We start from the raw sequence: 26,027 nt of genomic DNA on the forward strand, positions 1-26,027 counted from the left end.
GGTATTCAAAGGTCTGGAACAGCATTACTTCCTCCATATAATACTGTATTGCCATCTGCCCATCTTTATTCCTCTGACTTGACTATCTTCTTCCTCCCACTCCTTCAATTCATGTGTCTCTTCCTTTAGAAAATATTTTTCTGTGACTTCTTTCAAGATTAACTTCGTATCTGTGAATACCTCTCCCTCAGAATTTAGACACTATCTTCATATATTATTATGTGTAATGGACATTTCTTACTTTTTGAGTGTTCATCATTAAGGTCTTTCTTTCCTATTAGTGATCCAAATTTATTTAGGTAATCCCTCCTTTTGTAGAAATCTGAATGTTTCAGCCACCTCCTACAAAGTAAGCTGTGTTAGGGTTCTCCAGAGAACTAGAACCAATAGATGTGTCTGTGCATGGCGGGGTGGGGGGGGGGGGAGGAAAAGCAAGAGACAGAGAGAGAGGGAGAAGATTTTTTTAAAGGAATTGGCTCATGTTATTATGTGGTTTGGGACTCCAAAACCTAACACGGTAGGCTAGCAAGCTGAAGACTCAGGGAAAAGTTCACTTCAAGTCCAAAGCAGTCTGCTAGCAGAATTCCTTCTTGCTGGGATAGGCTCAGTCTTCATTCCAGGAAGGCCTTCAATTAATTGAATGAGGGTCATCTACATTATGGAGAGTAATCTGTTTTATTCAAAGTTTACTGATTTAAATGTTAATTTCATCTAAAAACACCTTCATAGAAATATCCAGAATAACATTTGACCAAATATCAGGGCGCTGTGGCCTGGCCAAGGTGATGCATAAAATTAACCATCACAGACACCAAACAGACTTATTCCTCCCTTGCTTCTCCATAGAGTGGACACCTAATATAAATTCAGTAAATCAGATGCTTTTTCTTGGTTGTTGAATCTTAAGCAACTAACGCAATGATACCAGGAAAGCAGGAGGTCATATTCATTATAGCATCAGGAGTGGCAGTGCCATGGCATCAGATTGTTTCTGAGGTATGACTACAGCTATATTTCTGTTGCCCAGTCTCCTATAGCTCCCTTGGTTTCTTCTAATTGATAAGCCTGGTCCTTTGTACTCCCACAGAGGCCAGAGACTCTAGATATATTTCCAATAAACTCACTGTTTTCCTGCAGATAATTAGGGCTTGTTTCTGCTGCTTAGGACCATGTTACACTTGTGTTACACTTGATACTACATTATGAACATAAATTGAGAAGAAATGAGTTACTAAATGAGAACCATAATGAAATTCATAACACAGTAGGATGATCAATAAATTATATTAATATCTTTCCTCATCACCATCATTTTATTCTTCCTGTTCTTCATTATTATTCAAATTATTAAAATAATTATTATTGAACTTTCTATATATATGTTTTGAACAAGAAACATGACTCCTAGCATAATACTCTGGACAATGTAGTGCCCAATTCAATTCATGAGTATGCTTGGCTCATATGCAATAAAACAAAAACTTTGAGATGCCAACAGACTTAGGTAGTTCATACAAAAAGCTATCCAGTTCAGTACTGAACTCTCTAAACTACTACATTTCGCTGCATACTTGAAATATTTTTGTTATCTACAGAAAAAAATCTTAATAGCATGGAAATTGGAGATGCAAAAAATATCAAAGTTGACTTTTCATAACTACAAATGAACCTTTATTCAAATTGAAAGTTAGAAAGTTTCCATCAATAAATTCCACAAAAGACTGCTATTAAGTACAGTGTTTCTTTTTGAGGCAATGAAAATGTTCTAGAATTAGGGGTGACTGTCTGGCTCAGTCAGTAGAGCATGCAACTCTTGATCCCAAAGTTGTAAGTTTGAGCCCTGCATAGGGTGTAGAGATTACTTAATGTTCTGGAATTAGAAAGAAACGATGGTTGCACAACTTTGTGAACAGACTAAAAACTACTTAAATTGTACATTTGAAAATATTGAATTTTATGGTAAGTGAATTGTGTATCTCAGTACCATAAATATTAAAAAGAAAAGTTTTTTAAAGCAATTAATATGCTGTAAATGTCTAGTTAGTGATTCAGGTTATAGGTGTCCACTTTTTAGAAATCTATTCTTTATTGCACAACCAGGATTCCTGTATTACTAGAGGAAATTTCGAAGTCACTGTTATTTATTTCTTGGGCAGTTTTTAAACCTGTCAACCTATGTATTCACTTTAAATGAAAACTTCATCATTCAGATTTCAGGTGAAATCTACTTGTGGAATTCAGTCATTCCTAATGGACACATATTTTATCATATCTGGAGATTTATCTGGCAGGTACTTAGTAAAGTAAGGAAATGGATTGATTCCAACAATATTTGAAGTAGTGCGGTGGGCCAAAGCATCCAACGCACATGAATAAATCAATAACACCTTTCCATTTCTTCGTCATAGCTGAAACATTCAAGCATGCTTAGGAGTGGTTGCATCTAAACATGTTTAAGAAGAAATATTCATCATTCTTTTGTTTTACTTCCAAGTACATAACTGGACAAATAAAGTTTGCATGATAATACTACTGATGGCTACACATAGCACATCAGGACCACACCAACTACATATTATTTGCCCATATTGCTTTGAGGAACAGATAGGGAAATACTTCAAAGTCCTCAACTCCTTCTCAAGAAGAAACATTTTACAATAATTCACCTGCTTCCATTCAAGGAATCGATGTATCTCCCAAGACAGTTCAATAGAGAATATCTGAAATCTCACTGTAACATGCATGACAAGAAAAGAAAGGAGGGGGTGGGGAGAAGAAATAGTTGTTAAAACTGGCAACATACCAAGATTCATGTTTAGTTCTCCACTATATGAACCATTTTATCTTCTGAGGCGTGCGCTCTCTCTCTCGCTCTCTCTCTCTCTCTCTCTCTCTCACTCTCTCCCACCCTCCCTCCCTCCCTCACTCCCTCTCCCCCTCCCTCATTCTCTCTCTCATCGGACACCCTCACCCCTGCCACCACCACACCCCACCTCTCCCTCTCAAGCAATCTACTTATCATTGTGCCCAGGCTTGATTAGATTTATAGTTTGTTTATCTGAGAGCTCAATGCTTTATTGCATCCAGAAGCCAAAATACGTGCACCTCCACAACCCAGCTGAATAAAACAAACTCATTTTGATCTTTGTGTACAAAGCCATCAGCACTGGTTCAAAGTGTAGTGCAGCCAGTTCTGGACGGCAGATGCAGAGTTCAGCTCTTCTCCTGGGCCCTTGGTTTCAATTAGGCCGTCTGCCAAGTGGCCCATGTGCCTCTGTGTGCTGAAACATTTCTTTGAGGCAGCTTTTTTAAATTAGGAAATAAAGACTTCCCATGTGATTTGCTATATATACAATTTATGACAATTGATTTTTATAGTTAAAATACATACATTTTTAACATAGTTTTCTTTCTACAAAATAGCAGCTTTCTAACAAGAGAAGAAAATTAGCAAAATGTAAATATTGCATTTCATTTACTCTTCCTACTCTAAAATTAACTCAAACATACATCGAAATTATACTAAAGACCATTGTATTTCTAAAATAAATGACTTCTTTGTCTTAAGGTGGTGAGGGGGGACAGTGGGATATAGGCAAGCACTTTCTAAGTTCTAGGAACTGTAAATAGGGGAAAAAATAAATATGAACAAAAAAGAAGGTATAATTACTTGAGATTGACCAGTTCCTCAGCCAGAGTAAATGATATTTTCCTTGCTTTTATTACCATTTGGGCCTTTTACCTCCTGAACTTTCAAACACAAGTTTGACCTGGCACTAGATATAACAAATTCCAAAGCCAACTTCCAATGTCTAGCTGATTCCTGGTAAAAGCATGAGCTAAATGCACAGCAAATGTCTATGATTCACAGACCCAAATGCACACATATGTATGCAAATATAATTCTCACCAAGGACAGCCTCACGTGGCAAAAATCTAGAAACTTTTGAAAGCAGTTATCTAGTTGCCCCAAGCTATTAATAATACCCTCCTGTTGCTACTTAGAGGAGGCGACCAAATCCTACCAGCCCTGGAGGAGCCTGGAGGGGCAGCTACCATCACAAAAGGAAGGTCCAGGCTGTGTAAAACCCAGGAAACCATGACAGCTTGCAACCTTTTGCAAGGATTCAGGTCAACTTTGAAGAAGCTCCCATACAGGCCTAGATTGCCCTTTTAAATTCAGGGGCATTTAAATCCTAAAGACCTGGATCCACAAATTGAGCCATCACTTAGCAGATGTTAGCCACTGTCAGTGCCAAGCCAAACCTAAAATAACTGGGCACCAACAATAGCAACTGAATGGTAACCAGCTGTTAGTGGTGATTTTAAGCAGGCCCCATACCATGCTAGGCCACTCATACAACAGGGACACATAAGTGTGGCATACGCTTTTTTTTTTTTTTTTTTTTTTTTAGTGACCAGATGGTTTTATTGAGTCATTTTCCTGTTTTCCATAAAGCTGAATTACTACATTCCTAAAAATCTTCTCTATTTCTATTTCTAAATTAGAACATTGCCCATTGCCTCAATGCTTGATTTTGAAAATGTACTGAAAACGATGGTACGATGCCTGCTTGATGCAGGAAACTTCAATAACAGAGAAAGAAGTAACTGAAAAACATTGTTGAAGAATTCTTTGGTAATTTTTTAAATAATCAAAGATGGAAATATATGATTCATGTCAGTGTTAAAGATATTTTGATTTATTTTCCCGTTCTTAAGGTGTCATCACAATCAGAAGCTTATAAATTTTCTGTATATATCTTGCTACGTTCAGTGTAGTACCAAGAAAATGAGATAATCTTTCCTCTTTAGCACTTACTATAAAACATACACAGACTTAATGCAGCTGAACTAACATTTACCAGGTATCTACAGCATTGGCCTGTTTTCTTTTTTCTTTTTATTTATTTATTTTTTTTAGTGTTTGACTCCCTGAACCCATTTCTCCCATCTCCCATTTCTCCATCCTCCACCCCATGCCTGTGGCAACCACCAATCTATTCTCTGTATCTGTGAGCTTGGTATTCTGTTTTTTATTTTTATTTTTTTTGTTTTTTAGATTCCATGTATAAAAGATATTGTATAATACTTGTCTTTCTCTGTCTGACTTATTTCACTTAGCACAATGGAGCCCTCAAGCTCCATCCATGTTGTTGCAAATGGCAAAAATTCATTCATTTTTATAGTTGAGTAATATTCCATTATATATATCTAATATATATACATATATATACATATGTACATATATATGAATAAAGAAATTGTGTTATATATACATATATATACATATGTATATATATATGTATATACATATATGTACATATATACATATATACATATGTATGTACATACAAATATGTATGTACAAATATGTACATACATATGTATATATATGTATATTTGTATGTGTGTACATACAAATATGTACATACAAATATGTACATACATATGTATATATGTACATATATGTATATATACATATATATGTATGTACATATATGTATATATACATATATGTATGTACATATATATGTATGTACATATGTATGTACACATGTATATATATGTATAACACAATTTCTTTATTCACTCATCTACTAATGGACACTTAGGTTGCTTCCATATCTTGGTTATTGTAAATAATGCTGCAACAAACATGTCGGTTCATATATCTTCTTTTTTATTTTCAAGTTAGTGTTATCCTCTTCACATATGTACCCAGAAGTGAAATTCCTGGATCGTATGGTAGTGCTGTTTTTAACTTTGTAAAAATCCTCCATACTATTTTCCATAGTGGCATCACCAATTTACATTTCCACCAACAGCACACACAGATTCCCTTTTCTCCACATCCTTGCCAACACTTGTTATTTCTTGTCTTTTTGATAATAGCCATTCTAACAGATGGGAGGTGATGTCTCACTGTGGTTTTGATATGTAACTCCCTGATAATTAATGATGTTGTACATCTTTTCATGTATTTGTGGTCATCTGTATGTCTTCTTTGGAAAAAATGTCTATTCAGGTCCTCTGCCCAATTTTTAACCAGATTGGTTTTCTGCTATTGAGTTGCATGAGATCTTTACGTATTTTGGATATTAGCTCCTTATCATATATAGTATTTGCAAATACTCCTTTCAGTAAGTTACCTTTTCACTTTGTTGATGGTTTCCTTTGCTGTGCAGAAGTTTTTTAGTGTGATGCAGTCCCACTTGTTTATTTTTGCTTTTGTTTCTTTTATTTTTTTAGTGTCAGATTAAAAAAAAAATCATCACCAAGACCAATGACACAGAGCTTACTCTCTATTTTTTCTTCTAGGTCTTGTATGGTTTCAGGTCTCACATTCAAGTCTGTAATCTATTTTGAGTTTATTCTCATATATGGCTTAGGATGTGGTTGCATTTCATTGTTTTGCATATGACTGTCCAGTTTTCCCAGCACCATTTATTGAAGAGACTGTCCTTTCCTTATTGTATACTATTGGCTCCTTTACCATATATAAATTTATTATACATTCATGGATTTATTTCTGTTACATTGATCTAAGTGTCTATTTTTATGCCAATATTGTTTTAATTACTATAGCTTTGTAATAAAGTTTGAAATCAGGAAGCATGATGCCTCCAGCTTTATTCTTTCTCAGGGTTGCTGTGGCTACTCAGGGGTTTTAATGATTCCATGAAAATTTTAGAATTGTTCGTTCCAATTCTATAAAAACTGTCATTGGAATTTCGATAGGGATTGCATTAAGTCTGCAGATTGCTTTGGATAGTATCAGCATTTTGTTGATTTTTCCAATCCATGAGCATGGAATATCTTTCCATTTATTTGTGTCTCGAATTGATTTCGTTAATGTCTTACAGATTTCGATATGCAGGTATTTCACCTCCTTGGTTAAATACGGTCTTGGGTATCTTATTCTTTTCGATGCAGGTGTAAATGGATAGTTTTTTTTAATTTTCTCTTTCTGGTAGTTTGTTATTAATGTATAGAATCACAACAGATTTTTGTATATTTATTTTGTACCTTACAACTTTACTGAATTTATAAGTTCTAATAGTTTTTTTGATGGAGTCTCTAGGATTTTCTATGTATAATATATCATCTGCAAATAGTGACAGTTTTACTTCTTTCTTTACAATTTGGATGCCCTTTATTTTTATTTTCACTTATTCATTTACTTTGCCTAATTGCTATTCCAATACTATATTGAATAGGGGTGCCTGGGTGACTCAGTTGGTTAAGCATCCAATTCTTGGTTTCAGCTCAGGTCATGATCTTACGGTTAATGAGATGGAGCCCTCACAGGCCTCTGTACTGTCAACATGGAGCCTTCTTGGGATTCTCTCTCACCCTCTCTCCCTCTACCCTTCCCCTGCTCATGCTGAAATACAAGCTCTCTCTCAACATAGATAAATAAACTTTAAATAAAATACTCTGTTGAATAAAAGTGGCAAGAGCAGGCATCATTGTCTTGTTCCTGATCTTAGAGAAAAGCTTCTCATCTTTGAGTACAATGTTAGCTGTGGACTTATCATACAGCTTTTACTATTTTGAGGTACATTCTCTTTATACTCACTTTGTTGAGAATTTTTATCATAAATGGATGCTAAATTTTGTCAAATGTTTTTTTCTGTATCTACGAGATAAGCATGTGACATTTATCCTTCATTTTGCTAACGTGGTGCATTATATTGATTGATTTGTGAATGTTGACCCATCCTTGCATTCTGGAAATAAATCCCACTTGATCATGGTATATGATGCTTTGAATATATGGTTGAATTTATTGGCTACTATTTTGCTCAGGATTTTTATATCTATGTTCATTAGGGATAGTGGCCTGTAAATTTCTTTTCTTGTGGTGTCCTTGTCTGGTTCTGGTATCAGGATACTGCTGGCCTCATAAAATGACTTTGGAAGAGTTCCCTCCTCTTCTATTTTTTGGAAGAGTTTAATAAGGCTTGGTATTAACTTACTTTTGAATGGTTGGTGGAATTTGCCAGTAAAGCAGTCTGGTCCCAGACTCATATTGGAAAGTTTTGGATTACTGATTCAATCTCTTTGCTAGTAATTGGTCTGTTCATATTTTCTTTTTATCGTTATTCAGTCTTGATAGGTTATTTCCAGAAATATATCCATTTATTCTAGATTGTCCAATTTGGTAGCATATAATTGTTCATTAGTTTCTTATGATCCTTTGTATTTCTTTGATATCAGTTGTGATTTCTCTTTCTTTTTTTATTTTATTTATTTGATCTTTCTCTTTTTTTTTTCCTGGTGAGTTTAGCTAAAGGCCTGAAAATTTTGTTTCTATTTTCAAAGAACAAGTTTTTTGTTTAATTGATTTTCTCTATTGTCTTTTTAGTCTCTATTTCTCTCTTTTTTTAGTCTTTATTTATCCTCTAATCATTGTTATTTCTTTACTTTTACTAACTTGGGGCTTTGTTTGTTCTTTTTCTACTTCTTGAGGTGTAAAGTTAGGTTGTTTATTGGAGACTTTTCTTGTTTCTTGAGGTAAGCATTTATCACTATGAGCTTTCCTCTTCAAACTGCTTTTGCTGCATCACACAAATTTTGGCATGTGACATTTCCATTTTTGCTTGTCTCCAGGTATTTGTTTTATTTCTATTCTGACTTCTTTGACCCACTGATTGCTCAATAGCATTTTTTAATCTTCATATATTTGTGAATTTTCCAGTTTTATTTGTGTAATTAAATTCTAGTTTCATACCATTCATAAAAGATGCTTGATGTGATTTCAATTATTTTAAGTTTATTAAGACTTGCTTGTGGCTTAACATATGATCTATCTTGGAAAATATTCCATGTGTACTTGAGAAGAATGTATATTTTGCTGCTTTGGGATGGAATGTTTCATATTTATCTATTAAATCCACCTGGTCCAATGTGTTATTTAGGTCAATGTTCCCTCTTTGGTTTTCTGTCTGGATGATCTATCCATTGATATGAGTGGGGTATTAAATGCCCTTACTATTATTGTATTGCCATCAATTTCTCCCTTTAGGTATATTAATATTTGCTTTACATATTTTGATTGTTCTATGTTGGGTGCCTAAATATTTACAAATATTATATATTCTTATTGGATTGACCCCTTTATCATTATGCAATGCCCTTATTTGTCTCTTATTTTAGTCTTTGTTTGAAAGTCTATTTTGTCTGATATAAGTATTGCCACTGTAGCTTTCTTTTCATTTCTATTTGTATAGAATATCTCTTTCCATCCTTTCACTTTCAGTCTCTATGTGTCCTTACATCAAAAGTATCTATATGTTACCTACAAGATAAGTGTTATTTTAGTTAATTAAACCACTTCTTATCTTTTGACTGGAGAATTTAGTTCATTCACATTTAAAGCAATTATTGATAGGTAGGTTCTTACTGACATTTTGTTAATTGTTTTCTGGCTATTTTTGTAAATCCTCTGTTTCTTTCTTCCTCTCCTACTCTTTTCTTTGGTGGTTTGATGACTTTCTTTGGTGATATGCTTATATTGTTTTTTTCTTGTCTTTTATGTATGTACTATAGATTTTTGCTTTATAGTTAACACGAGGCTTATATAAAACAACTTAGGTCTATAACAGTCTATTTTAAGTTTATAACTTAAGCTTAATCCCATTCTAAAGTTCAACATTTTTACTGTCCCCCAACCCACATTTTATGTTTCTAATGTCACATTTTACATCTTTTTGACTTATGTATCCCTTAACTAATTATTATAATCCTAGTTATTTTTACTGTTTTTGTCCTTTAAACTTAATAGTAGCTTTAGAAGTGATATATATATATATATATATATATATATATATATATATATCACTTTATAATATAGCTTTATACATGATTAATGCACTATATTTACTATATTAATTTTTATAGTGAGATTTATTCTTTCACATGTTTTCTTGTTACTAATAGCACCCTGAATTTTCAGCTTAAAGAAATACCTTTAATATTTTTTGGCAGGCCAGTTTAGTGGTGATGAACTCCATTAGCTTTTATTTGCCTGGAAATCTTTTTTTCTATCCTTCACTTCTGAATGATAACTTTACCAGGTAGAGTATTCTTGATCAGAAGTTTTTTCTTTCAGCATTTTTAATATTTCATGTCACTCCCTTCTGGCATGCAAAATTTCTGCTGAAAAATGTGCTGATAGTCTTATAAGGGGTTCCCTTGTGTGTGACAAGTTGTTTTTCTTCTTGCTGCTTTTAAGATTCTTTCTTTTATCTTTGACTTTTGACATTTTAATTATATTGTGTCTTGGTGTGGGTCTCTTTGGGTTAATTTTTTTTGGAACCCTCTTGGCTTCCTGGATCTGGATGTCTCCTTCCCTCCCTGGGTTAGGGAAGTTTTCAGCCATTATTTCCTCAGACAAGGTTTCTACCCCTTTCTCTCTCTCCTGGGACCCCAATAATGCAAATGTTAGTTTGATGTCCTATAAGCTCCTCAAGCTATCTTCATTTTTTTTTTCATTCTTTGCTTTCTCTTGCTCTGATTGGTGAGTTCCACTGTCTTTGAATTGACTAATATTTTCCTTTGTGTAATTTAGTCTGCTGTTGGACCCTCTAGTGTACTTTTCAGTTCTAATTTTGTATTATTCAGCTCTGTGCCTTCTATTTGCTTCTGTTTCAAACTGGTGATGTAGGGAAAATCCTGAACTCACCTCCCACAGGACCCACTGAGTTTAGAGCTATATATGGAACAATTTCCTCTTAGAAGAAAGCCTAGAGACTTGCTGAGTGATAGCCCCACAACAGGCACATGAGAAGAAAACCATGTCAAAGTAGGTAGGATAGGATGGGAAACAATCTTGCCATAAACCCCACCTCTGGTGTGGTGATCCACACTAGGAGAACACTCAAAACCCAGAGCTTCTCTCTGAGGAGAAAAGGGATCAAACCCCACATTGGGCACCTCAGCTTTTAGGACTTGATCCTGAGAGATGAACCCCCAAAACACTGAGGCCCATGCACTCAGACTACCTGCTGGAGAGTGTAGCTCAGAAGGAGCCAATTGTGCCCAGACTTAAAGTAAAGGAGACTCACCTGCTTATATTAAAGCATTGGAGCAGGCATCTAATTTAACACACACATATAGGTGTCTTCTGGAACACTTTCTGGAGGTGGAGACTGGCAGGTGCCATCTTCTTGCTCTCCTTTTGCCATGCTCTAGAGCTCCCAGAAGAGCTTTTACATGCATCTGATGCCCAGTCTTTACAGCTGCTGCCCAAGGAATGTCTCTTGACTGCCTGGATATGGAGGCCAGAAGATTTTGCATTCCTGATCCCATGGGCCTATAATAATCACAGTCATCCAGAAAGGAATTCATACCCTAATCTGGCATCCTGATTTTTATGGCTGCTGCCAGGGGATACTTCTACCTTGCCTGGCTTTGGTGGTCAGTGAGGCTTATGCTTCTGTGTCCCATGGGACTGTAATCAATAGGAAAAGAATTCTTAAACAGCTGTGACCATCTCCACTCAGGCACAACAAGAGGTAACAGACCCAGGAGCTTGATATTTCTGTGAAGCAGACCTGTTAGCTAATCATCATGGCTGAAACCTGAGGCTCCTAATTAAACACACACCTAGGGGTAGACAGTAATCCTTTCCAGAGACTTCAGAGGGTGGGTGCCATTCTCACACTTTCCCCCTACCTCATTCCAGGACACCAGTGTCTTTTGCAGGAAAACTTTACACATAGCTGGTGCCTGATTTTTATACCTGGTGCCCCAGTTTTTGTAGCTGCCACCTAGAAAATGTTCCTTGATCATCTGTCTCTGGTGGCCAAGGAAGTTTGCACTCCTGTCTCCCATGGCCTATGGCAATTGGAGAGTTGGTTCTTGGCAGGCTGCAATTCCCCACAACACTGTGCAGACAGCTGACTGAGGCATATCCTCCAATTTTTCTGTGAAAGAGACCTCTGGAGCTTTGCTCTGGGAGACAGGCTTCAGGCTTGGCATACATCTAGTGGACTACAAAACTTCTCTCAAGGAACATAGGTTGTAGATGTCGTCTTGGAACTATCCCTCTGCCCTACTCCAGCTTGCTGATATCTCCCAGAGAAGAGCTTATATACTCAACTGGCATCTAATTTTTGTGACTGCCATCTAGGGGACATGATCAGATGCCTGGCCAGCAGGGCTTACACTTGTAGTCCCCCTGAACTTTTGCATACTTTTAAAGTATTTGCATACTTTTAAAAGCTGCTGCCTGAGGATCAGTTCTTCCTAACAGCCTGAATGCAAAGATCTTCCCCTTAGGGACACTGATAGGTCTTGACATACCCTCAACTACCGGGAGCTATTAAAACTATAAGAGGCTGCTCCGACAAGCATAAAGATTTGAGAGATGACAAAAGGCTGGGGCAGGGTTGAATAACAAGGATAATCTACAAGAGGCCATGCCATCAAGACTGGGAGAGGCATTGTTTTATCTACTGTATACAAACCAACACAGAAAGTCAAGAAAAATAAACAGAGGACTAAGTTACAAATGAAAGAACAAGATACAACCTCAGAAAGAAACCTTAATGAAATGGAGATGAGTAATTTACTTGATAAGAGTTCAAAGTAATGGTCATAATGATGCTCACTGAACTGGAAAGAAGAATGAATGAACATCGTGAGAACTTCAACAAAAAGAGGGAAATTTTAAGAAAGTATATGTTTTTTTTAGTTGAGAAGACATAACATTCGAATAGCCATTTTTTAATACTCATATTAATCTATGGTTTATTCTCTTTCTATAAGGAGAAAGGTGAATAAGCTTGTATAAAAATAAATCATTTTTAGGTAGATTAATTTTGATGTAATAAAATATTCACTATAGGTGAATATCTATAGATCTGGGACAGAATCATAAGTATTTTTTCCTGATTTGTCAGGATTGTTTTCTAGTGAATTATATCTTGGGATTAAGTACTTTTGGAAACAGCAGAATGAATGAATGAATTTATTAAATGGGACTGAAAAATGAATTTATTAAATGGGACTCAAGTAACATCAATTAATAAGAGATTAATGCAATATCAAGTATATAGTGTTTGCCCCGAAGAACTAGACTTTTGTGCACCAAAACACCATTAACATACACACACACACACACACACACACACACACACACACACTCACTAATACCCAGGAAACTGGAAGAACTTGTCTAGAATTAAAGAATCATGGTGCCCCATCTTCTCAAGGCCCTATACACATGGAAGACTCACTTAACCTGCATACCATGCTTCAGCAAGCATTAAACCCTACCTTCTAACAATTTGTGTCTCAGACAAATGCCCTAGTCTTCTGGAATTCAACCTAATGCTCTTCTTCTTACAAATCTTACTTGTAGACTTTGGCCTCAAATCTATTGGTGTTTTAGCTTTGGTGATCCATTCAGAATCACTTTATTGGCCAATGGCATATTGGCTTTTCACTCAACATTGAGCTTAGCTCTCTTCTCTGATTTTAACACTGACTGAAACTTTATGTGAAAGTCTTTACCTCAATCAAGCCTGTGGAAGCCTGATGGCTTGAACAGAGCACATGCACTGTGGAATGAGATCTCTATATATGTAAACAAACAAAAAAAGATAAAAGAAAATGTGCTTAAATATTCACCTTTTATTGTCTGAGATATAATGACATTGCTATTGAACTTAATCTGCATTAGTCTTTTGAAGATGTTCCTAGGCAATTATAAATAATATTATGCTCAATAATAGATATCAAGTGTTGGTCAATTTTCAGATCCAGATAATTAAAATGCATCTCCTGTCATCCAAAGTCAAGTCTGACTTGGAATCAGTTTTCACTGCTACATCAATGAAAAAAATATTAGCTTCTATGAACCCGTAAAATGTTTCCTTTAGGCTAAGAGGTTCTAAGGTTGAGAAATGGACCATAAAATCCTTAATATTTTCCTGAAACAGTCAAGTCCAAGTGAAATATAAATACAAAAACATCAGTTTTAAACCATGATTTATTATCACCTGCTGTCTTTGATCCTAAACATCAACATGGAACTCTAATTTAGCTGATGAGTTAGGCTGAACTAAATAGAGCTCAGCGTAAAGCCATGGCCTAAAATCACCGCTCCAGCTTTCCATGAGCCTTTCTGCCACTACCTAGATGGTTCCTCAAAAAAGGAAAGCAAACAAAAGATGGTCCTACTCTACCCACCTCAAGCTTGCTCGGGATAATCATTCCCTCCTCAAAATAATCATAAAACTTTTTTCCACAGCACATTGGAAGGAGACAGATACCCTAATAGAAACAGCCAAATAGAGGATGTCACTATCTCATGAAATAAGTGTCCTTAGCCTGGATTTATCCATTTGTGTTGCCAACACTTTTTACCTTAAGTAGATTGAAAGTACTCAGTAGAAGCCAACATTATGGTGCATTGGTGATGTTAATGCTAGTTGTGGGGGCTTATTTAGGTATAGAGTAGAGACTGTCATTAATCTGGAATTTCCTGGCAAATACAATGGCAGCAGGGGAGCCTCTGGCCTCTACAGACTACATTAATCATAAAGGAATCCTGCACCTGACCTGTAACAATTTCTGGATCCCTAGAAATTCTCTTTTGAGAGACTCTAAAGAAAGACCTCAAAAGGAAGACCAGGGACTTGAAGAAATTACATAGGAATGCAGCAAAATAGTCACCAAAGAAGCATGTGGACACACAATAGGGAAGTCAAATTTTGACCCATAAAAATATCTTTTTGTGGAAAAAAAATCAAAGTACAGTAATACTTAGCTATTTGACACTATTTGTGCAAAAAGAAAATTATATTACCTAATATTATTGAATACAAACAAAAACATACAACGTGGCTGTGAAGGCCAACACACATGACATAACTAACAATAAATAACATGGTGGAAATTTGTAAACAAGAGTGAAATAATTAAGAATAGTGAAGTCTTGACTATCCAGATGTTTTAGACAATCATCTGCTAGTTGAATTTTCCAGATAGCTGAATTGTATTCCTTTCAGAATCCAAAAGAATTTCATTTTACTCATTATCCTTTCCAAATTATTTATGCAATCCCTTGACTTTTTAAATAGAGTTAGCTAACATGATGCAATCTAAAATTCACTTTACCTAGAAAAAACACAAAATGATCCTTTAATCTCACTAATGTGACTATTTCTTTTTTAAATTTATCAATACATATAGTAATCCTAAGTACCAAGCACTGTTCTTAGTACTTAATATATATGCTATATCATTTTAATTCTTATTCTTATAGCAACCATATGGACAAGAGAATCTATCCTTGTATATCAGATGAGTAAACTGAGGCACATGGGTTTCATAATTTTCTCAAGGCAAATAAAAAGTGGCAAATCTGAAAACCAAACTCAGGCTATCTGGCTCCAAGTCTGTGTAAATGACCTGTATGATGTGTCATTGACTTTCCATTTCTGCTGTTTCATCCTAATCTTTATTGACAAATAAGCTTTTAAAAATATTGGTAACCAATCAGATGTCTATGTAATTCTATTATCAGTGTTTCTACTTACCAGTGTTAAATTATTGTGTATTTTATAGTCCTCACAATTGTCACTTAAATGACTATATAATATTCTATTGGATTGACAGACCATCTTTAAGTAAATCTTTCCCCATTGTTAGAACACTTAGATTTCTTCAGCTGTTTTGATATCACTTGTATTTGTTCTAAGCATTTTGAGTCAAATTTCATGAACTCTTTGACCTCAAAGATAGTCATGTCTATCTCTAAAAGTACTTTGTACCCCTCAAACATCACTAAAGAAAAATAAATTATAATTATTTAACTTATTCTTAAAGACTCAAAGCCATTATTACAAATATCAGTTATTTAACTATGAGGTACCACAGTGCTACCTTGGGATCTATTAAAGGTACAGGCTGTTTACACCTATATACAAAATGAACAAAGGCCACATTGCCTTTTAAGTTATAATTGTTTCATATAGATTCATTTTAGTATCTTCTTCTGATACAAAGCTGGTAGGCCTCACTTCTGTTTTCAGAGTATGTACACTTCCCCTAGTTTGAATTTATGGCAGATAAAATGTTTTATATTGTATAAACAATGAATAAATAAGATCCGACTGAAGGTTGGTAGCATACTTTTATGAATTAAATGCATGGATTTTGCCACACCTACTTCACTTGCTAATGGCTCTTTAACATACTTGCCTCCTTTGTTTCACATAGGAAAGGATATTATGCAGCAGATCTATCCAAAAGTGAGTTATGGCAGCATTGCAATAATGAATGAATACAGAAAATGACATTGAGGTAGGGAAAGATAAAAGAGTGAATTTCCTGAGACCTATTATTGATATATGAAATATGCAAGTAAGGATCCATGACCTAAGGGGTTTTCTTTCTTGGAATTTATAATTGAGACCCGAGGTTAACTTCATAAGCTACTGTATAAAGTTACCATACTAAAGTTAATATTTATTATTGGAATCAATTATATTCTAGAACTATACAAGGTAGTGAATTAGGTATATGAAACATGTATATAACATGATACCTGCTTTTACGAATTCAAATCATTTCATGGATGGCCACATGAAACAACATAGGAGAGCCTACAAACACCAACTAATAAACAGTATTGGCATGGTTTTCCAATGAGAGGGCTTGATGTTACGAATGTGTTTAACTGTTTGTTTACATTGAAATGTGACTCTGTAAGTCACTTTGTCAAGTATAGTTGCTCTTCTCTTTGAGACAAAAAAAAAAGGACAATATGTACTTTCTTGACTTGCAGAAAAGAGAAAAATCTCAGAAAAGAAAAAACTGCTCACAATTCTCTGAGAACCCAGCAGATTGGTAAAGTTTTGGCTGTGATGGATTACATTAATGTGGGAAGAGAAATACCATGCATTGTTCGGCGGCATTTTTCTTTTAACTGCCCCTTTCCCATTTCTTTAATGTTTGCCTTATATTAATAGTGACTGATATGAAATAATTAACAGACTTGTGCTGTAAATCCAAAGAGAAAATTGCAAAGAACTTAAAGATTTGGCCTCATATATAATTCTGCCAGATACATAGAAAAAAGACAGAGAAATAGGATAAAGTTAAAGGAATACTGCAGTTAAACTTTATGCATTATGTCTTTATGTAATATTTTTGCTGAAAGAAATATGAAAATATACACAAAAAATACACAAAACTTAGCTGTCAGCAAGAGTGAATTACTAGTAAGTGCCACTGAGAAGCAAAAGAGAAACAACATAAATTATTATAATCATCATCATCATCAAGATTCATGTATTAAGCTCACATATTTTCATTGCACTAGGTTAGCTGCATTAAAAACAAATTAAATTGGCATGGTCCCTGTCCTATAGGAACTTATGATTTAAGAAGACTACATTACCAAGACAAATGTAAGAGAAGCATAGACAGGTACACGCACCTCCAAAAAAGGCTTAAATTGAGTGAATGAAAGAATAAACAAACTAAATTCTATTACTTATTGAGAAAAGGGGGAATGGTAAGTCCTTGGAGTTCTGAGTTTGGAGTTTAACCACCAGTTGGTCTCACAGGAATAATTTTCAGAAGGTACTGTTGCAGTAATGGTAGAAAATTATCTGAGCAAATTGAAAGATTAGAAAGCTAGAACATTTGAAATTCTAAATTAGGAGTTAGGAAGCATTGTTTTGCCCACAAATTCTTGAATAGGATTCCATAAATAATGATTCCATATTTTAGTATGATGGGACATCTTTGGACTATTAAAAAAAAAAAGTAACGTGATGAAATGATGGGTAGAGAATAAAATATAATTCCTCTTATAAAATTTTAAAATGTCACCTATTTTCCCACTCAAAATTATTCTATTTATGCATTATTTTAGAGATCATTATATTAGAGATTATTTTTTTCTTTGTGTCTTGTAATGGTCTTTGTCCAAAATCCAAACTATTCTGATCTGACCAAAAGAAAATTTCAGAAAAAGCTATTATTAATAATTAAATTAAAATTTTACTAATCCTGAAATTCATTTTTTACGTATTTAAAATGTCTTCACTAATAAAAAGAGGGCTGAATTTTTAAGATTACTAGTTTTCATGACTCAATAACTTTGATTCAATTATTTATAAATAGAAAGAAACAGCACAACCAATACGGTTCTTTAATATTTTAGCAATGTAAAAAGTTATTGTAGTAATTATATAATTTTAATTTTTAAAAACACTGTTAGTGTTATCCAGTGTTTCTTAGTGAAACCCATTTTTATGTTGTTTATTTTTAATTTGTTCTTCATTGCCTGCTTTGTAATGGAACATGTGTTTGCAATTGTATTTAGCAAAATTCATGATCTTAACATTGTACACCAAAGTCAATGTGTCTTCCTGGCAAAAAACAACCAGTATTCAAACACTTTTATAATGTTTGGGGTTTCTGTCTCAATTGACAAAATTGAAAAATATGTATTAGCCAAGCAAAACCACTATCTCAAAGCCATGTTGAAAATTACTCCAACCTGTCAAAGCCAATTGAAATTCCCTTCCCAGCCCAATTCCCAACTTCATTTTGTATGTGAAATAGGAAAAGTTGGATTTGATTATAACCACATGCAGAAAGAATAAAAAAAAATCACATATATCTTATATTTCTAATACTACATACAATTTTCGTTTCAAATTTGTTGTCTTTCTTTTCCTTTTCCATCATTTATCCCATCTCACCTGTTCTGAATAAGTCACTTGTAGGTAGCATATGCATATGAGTAGCTTAATTAACAGTCAGGATAGCACATTTTAAAAATCCTTGCTGTACCACATCATTCTTACCTGGAAGATGGAATAACTCTAAATTAAGAGATCTAAGATCTGTTCCTAATGCAGATCCAGTAATTTGGGATGTTGCTTAATGTCAATATATATTCTTGTATTTGTTACATTTATATACCAACTACAATGGTTTTCTAACTATGGTGTCTAATTGCTCTTAATCCAGTTCTAACAAAAGGGCATGATTCTGTCCTTAAAGTTCACTATAGAAGTAAGTTCTCTCCTTTAAAATGAAACACAACTTCAGGGGCACCTGGGTGGCTCATCTTTTTAAGCATCCGACTCTTGATATCAGCTCAGGTCATGATCTCACTGTCAGAGACAGAACCAAGCGTTGGGCTTAGGGCTAACAGCACTAGAGCCTGCTTGGGATTCCCTCTCTCCCTCTCTCTCTGCCTCTCTCCTGCTTGCACACCTGTGAGTGTAAGCACTCTCTCTCCCTCTCTCTTTTAAAATAAATAAATAAACTTTTAAAAAAGTCGACTTCTGGGGCACCTGGGTGGCTCAGTGGGTTAAGCGTCTGACTCCAGCTCAGGTCATGATCTTGAAGTTCGTGCGTTGGAGCCCTGCGCAGGGCTCTGAGCTGACAGCCTGGAGCCTGGAACCTGCTTTGGATTCTGTGTCTCCTTCTCTATCTCTCGGCCCCTCCCCTGCTCTCTCTCTCTCTCTCAAAAATAAACATCAAAAAATTAAAAATAAATAAAAAATAAAAATAAAAAAGTCAGCTTCATTTCACACCAGAATAAGCCATGATCCAGAATCCAGAGGGGCTAACACAGGTTATGCACAAGATGAGAAGCATGACTAAAATATTATCTTTCCCTCAATCAATGATGGGCAATACAAGCTACTTGAAATTTAGAGCCCATAAAATCCCTGGAAAACTTATGAGAACAACAAATACAAAACAATGACAGCCAGTGGGAAAAATAAAGGCAAGTCACTTTAAATAAACAACATAATTTCCATCTATAAAATCACTCCAAAGTCCATTGTATTTAACATTTACGAGTATTATTTAAAGGAAAAGTAAAGTGTGTCCAAAGAAGTCTAAGAGACAAATATAAGCCATGTATCACATATTCACAGTTATCTATTGATGAAATATTCAAGAATTTTTATCAAAGCATTGATATAAATATTTCTTTCTCATTTTACCTAGGGCAATTGAGACTCTGGTAGCATACATGGCACATTCAATATTTACCAACACATTATTTCCAAGGAATGAAATGAATTGGAAGCTAATTTGGTGGCACTAAAATGATTTGCAATATTGAACTCTTTGGGGTGAGTGAAGTTATGGATTCTAGGTTGAGATACTTAGGCTGTTCATGAGGTAACTTGTTTATGGCTAAAATAAGAATTCAGAGAACACTACCTGTAGGACAATGCAGACTCTCTCTTCACTGCCACAGCAATCATGGAAGAACTTGTTATGGACATGCCACGTGATTGAATTAGCCTGAGGTTCTGAGTTCCCACATGGAAGACAGCTGTCCTGGAAAGTTGCCTGTACCCTCAGCAAATCTTGAGAGAACAAATAAATAAACTGTTGTGTATTAAGCCACTGGGATTTTAGTATTGTTTGTTTCCAAATTATAATGTAATTTATCTAGATTGATATATCAACCACTATTAAAAAATTGTTAATACATTTGTATTTTGCTTTCTAGTAATGATTTTCTATATATAGATATATATAGAGAGAGAAATTTGGATCATGTTGTAAACTTTCTTTCCCAAATAATAGTGAACATTTTCCATCATTAAATATTTTCTGAAACACTTTTTAATAGCTACAGCGTATTGAAATAAAGTTGTACCATATTTTATCTAACCATTGCTAAAATTGGAAATTTTTGCTCAACAACACTATACTAGATAACCTATTCCATGTTCTTTGTGTATACTTCTCATTACTTTGCTGAGATAAAGTTTCCAAAATGGAAATAAATACTGCATTAAAACTTATTCATATTCTAAAGGCTATCAATACACATTGCCATATTACCCTTTAAAAATGTTAACTTGTAATTTTCCTAAGAATGTATAATATATCACCGTCATTCTACCCTTGATGACTCTGAGAATTATAGTTTCTTAAAACTGAAACTCTGATACATAAAAACTATCTCACTTCTTAATTTATGGGCAAAGTTATTAGGAGTAGCTGGTTTCAGGGAGAAGATTAGGAATTTGGCTTTCATAAGAACAAAAGTATTTGATGCTATATATTTGATTATATTTGGCCTCATTCTGAAAATGTTATTATGTGATTATTCATTATCATTGTTTTATATTGATTGTTATTTATTGATTACAAGTTTTATTAACTCATAGTCTGAGATTATGACTTGCATAACAGTTTTTTAACATTAAAAATATATTATTTGCATCCAAATATATACCCATTTTTTAAAAAAGTTTCAGTTTATGGGGCACCTTGGTGGCTCAGTTGGTTAAGAAACCTACTAAGGCTCAGGTCATGATCTCACGGTTCATGGGTTCAAGCCCCACATCACGCTCTGTGTTGACAGCTCAAAACCTGAAGCCTGCTTTTGGATTCTATGTCTCCCTCTCTCTCTGTTCCTCCCCCACCCCTGTCTCTCTCTCTCTCTCCCTCTCTCTCTCTCTCTCTCTCTCAAAAACAAATAAACATTAAAAAAAGTTTCAGTATGTCTCATGGGTGTGGTAGACATGGTGAATTTGACATTCAGCATCCATTCTATTTCTAGGCAATCTTTCTATACTACAGAGGCTGTAAAACTAAAAACCAAATTTCCAAAGTTAACTGGCAATTCAGTATGTAGATGTGAATTAGATTACACTTAAGATACCCCACTCCACCTCTTGAGATTTGGAAGGTGCAAGTTTGCCAGTGGGAAATGGTGGGGGAGGGCGGGGGAGTGGCGGCACAGAGGAGACAACCTGATTTGAATGAGGACAAAGATGGCACCACTTCAGTGCCCAGTTGCTAACTTCAAAAGCACTTGCAATGGAGGCATCAGCAGCAGTTTCCTGGTGCCTAGATCACAACCCCAGTGGTATGTTCTTGAACTTGACAGTTCAGGTTGTATTTACCTGATTGCCCATTTTTGTGATTATGGTAAAGGTAGCTGCAACCCTGCAGGTCTATTTGGCAGTGTCATTTTGGCAATCATTCCTGGGGATCATCCCACAGCCTACTTCTCCGGCATTCCCAACCATTTTGTATGAACTAAGTTATCTGTGTCAAATGTCTTATGCTTAAAATAGCTAGAGTGATCTCTATTTCCTATAACTGAACCACTGACTGATATAAATAGTATTTAAGACTTAGCCCCTCTTTGCAGTTTCTAAATTTGACATATAGGAATGTTTAAAATAATGTGATTAATTATATTACTTAGATTGTCTATTTCTTTTTCTTTTACCTACTTGCATTTAAAATAACAGTGTTAAAGTCTTCAACAATTGTGATTGTTTCTTTTTTCATTATCCCCTTGAGTTATAATCCTTTTTCTTTAATCAATTTTGATGTTCTACTTGCCTTGTAAATATTTTGTTTTGTTAAAATTTCATTATTTGATATTCTCACCTACTAAAAAAAATAGCCACTTTGCTCACTTTCATGTTTTTCCTTTTTTTTTCTTGAATTCTTTCTCATCTGATACCAATAGTGAGACCTAGAACATCATCTTTGCTTTGCTTTGTTTTCATTTTTCTTTTTTTTTTTTTTTAGAGAGAGAGGGAGAGGGAGAGCACGCGCATGCAAGCTAGGGAGATGGGCAGAGGGAGGGAAGGAGAGAATCCCACTCAAGCTCCATGCTCAGTGCAGAGCCTGACTCAGGGCTTGATCCCACAACGCTAGGATCATGACTTGAGCTGAAAACAAGAGCAACACTCAACCAACTAGGCCACTCACGTGCCCCTAGAGCATCATCTTGATTGCATTTATTTGATATAAATTTTTTCACATTTTATTTTTAACCTTTATAACTTACTTTGATTTTATGCATACAGAGTTAATGCATACAGAAATGAAGAATTGGTTGGTTACCTGAGGTGAGATGATAAATTGTATAGTAATGCAGGCACAGTTGAAGTGACAAAATATATAGTCACACAAAGCATGATTAAAGGAGGAATTAAGAATGAATTCAACTTACAACTAGTTCAACTATTTCTCAACCTTAGTAACATCAATCTGATGTAACAGAGACTAGTTTAAGTAAATTTTCTAAGGTAACATTATCAACATGTAACTTTTGCCTTATGCTATGATATAAAACCTAACTGCCTTAAGACACAAAGACACAACTCCACAGTTAATACTAGATATGGCTCTACCATGGCTCTGGACACACATTGTGAGCAAAAATAACTGTGGTCCATGACAAGTAACCTTCCACATAGACAAAAAATTTTCACATCAATGCTGCTTCAAAACACTGGCTTTATGAAGACATTTTAAACAACGATTAAGGATATATATTTCATTTATAAAGCAATGGCTTGTATGATCATGATGTGAATAAGTCAGATGAACTGACAGTTATATAAACATAAAACACCTACAGAGCTACGTGCAGGCAATGACTTCTACAAAACAACTCAGTCCTCTGTCTTCAGGAACCAAGTTTCTTTTGACGTCAATTTCGGCATTGCATCCCAATTTCAGAAACAAACATGATAAAACACAGTATAGTCAATAAAATATGCAAATACATTGGGGTGTTATTTACCTAATGGCAAATGGTTCATTGTATAAAATCATTCATTTGTAAGGAATGTTGTATTTTCAGTAGGAATTCTTGGGAATAAAAAACAAAAAACTCAGTAATTTTTAAGACACATGTCCAAACTAACAAAACACACAGTGCAAGTGTAAACGTGGCACAGGTAAGCACCACTTACAGACTGTTGCCTTGCTGTATCAGATGTCAGCTTCAGTTTGTTGCTTTTCCATTACAATAACCATCTTGATGGCTTCTTTGGAGATTGATTCATCATGTAAGACCCTCTGCTACTGTTATAATATCAATGGCAGAAGGAGAAATTAAAGGAATACAGGAAAGGTAGCCAGATCGTATTAGATTTTATTGCTGCCTAACAAATTATCACAAATTTGGAGGCTTAAAACCGTATCCACTTTTTGTCTCACAATATCTGTAAGTCAAAAGTCCAAGCACCCTGTAGCTGGGTTCTCTGCCTAGGGTCTAACAAAGTTGCAACCAAGATATGGGCCTAGGCTGTGTTCCATCTGTGACTCAGGGTTCTCTTCCAAGCTCATTTAGATTGTTGGCAGGATTCAGTCTTCTGCAGTGGTAGAACTGAGATTCTTTAGGACTGCTCTCACCTTCTAGACGAAGTCTCAGGTCCTAGCAACATAGCCCTGTCACAGTACTGCAGCTCTTTCTTTAGAGTCAGCAGGAGAATCTCCCTCCAAACTGTAACAACAGTCTTATACAGAACAACCTAATCAAGAGTGTGAGAGTCCATCATATCCACAGGTCTGATTCACTCTCCAGTTGAGGGAGTGATGCAGTTGTATATACCAACAGGCAGGAATTTGGAAGCCATCTTAGCATTCTGCTTACCATGAAGTAGTAAAAAGGAGATTTTTAATACAGTGTTAAAAGCACAGTTTATTGCCCTTTATGTGTCATATGAATGCATAGAAGCCAAAGTTTCTGTCTTGAAGAACGGGAATTGAATCTTTAGTGAAAATATAAAATAGATATGAAGTAACTCAGGAGAAATTAAACTAAGGCATTGAGCACTTTAAACTAAAATTCAGCTGCAATGTAATAGGATTTTTTTCTTCAAGTCAGAAGTTAGTACTCAAAAAATTGTGATTTAATATTTTTGAAGCAAAATTGTAATATTTTAAATTTTAAATACACTGCACAACTATGTAACAAATAGTCAGCATAGTATGCTTTGTGACTTGCCAGATGGGTAATCCAATCCAGACCATCTCCTCACCTTCAATTTCTCATCTTCAAAAATGAACCACACTGGTGGAAGTGACCTGCAAGTGGCAGTTTTGACCTATGCTGAAAAGCACAGTGTTAGCACTTAATCCATTAACAGCTCAACTCAGTGATCAATAAATGTCTTTGGTTAAATAACTTAATGTGTCCAATTAAATAATTTGAAATGATTGTTCTATAAATCTAATTTGTTTCTTCTTTTTGACCTGCTTCTTATTTTAAAGTGCAACATCAAAGGTTGTTAGCCTGATTCTCATACCAATACATAGTATTTTTGATAAAAGCCTAAAGATCAAAGATCATCTCGGCTCTTAAAGTACATTTCAATCCCTTTCTGGATGATACAGTTTTCTTAATAATCCAAATATTTGCTGGGTAATTATAAATTTTTAATAGTCAATGTTTCCCTTTTTTTTAAATACCAGATATGTGAAAGTGTATTCTAGAATATGATTTGCTTTAGCTGCCTTTTTCTGTATTCTCTTTTTTCTGAAACCACACCGCCAAAGTATTTTTGATAGCTTAAAAAAATCCCTCTGTATGACAGTGTAGTACTAGAATATCAAATAACTTCTGCTTTTATTGAAAAGAAAATTAAGACATTAAAATACAGAGTAACATAAAACTGAACATATGCGCAAAATCACCACTAGAAAGGATGTAAAACAAAATGTTAAATCTGTGTGTATAACATGGTGTGTTATACTTCAGTTTCCATAGCAACTTTCTTGACAGATGTTAACAGGGATATTATTGTGAAATATAAAATAGCATAAAACAAAGTTATGCATATTTTCAGTCAGTGATTAGCTTGTTACACACAGAATTGCAGAATCTAAACCACATATTACTGAACTAAACACTAAAGATTTTGACAAATCTGAAAGGTTTATAATATACCATTAACCAGAGCTAAATTGGGGAAAATTATTCAAATGTCAAATTGTACAGCTCTTAATAATGGTACCAGTTATAAGGACAAGGAATTTTGATGAAAAAGAAATTTTTTCTGTGAGTTTTTCTGTGAGTTTTGTTTTTTTTCCCTATGAGCTCTGAGTATCGTTGTTTGTAACTGTTACAGTGGAAATCAGCCAGTAACCTTTCTTCAAAAATTAACTGGGCCTCTTGGGCTATCACAAGACAGAAACCCAATTCTAAATAGCTTCATTAAAAAGGAATCTTTTCTTAACTTGAAAATTCAGGCTTCTCT

This window comes from Panthera tigris, chromosome B2 (genome assembly GCF_018350195.1).
Source record: "Panthera tigris isolate Pti1 chromosome B2, P.tigris_Pti1_mat1.1, whole genome shotgun sequence".
Lineage (NCBI taxonomy): Eukaryota > Metazoa > Chordata > Mammalia > Carnivora > Felidae > Panthera > Panthera tigris.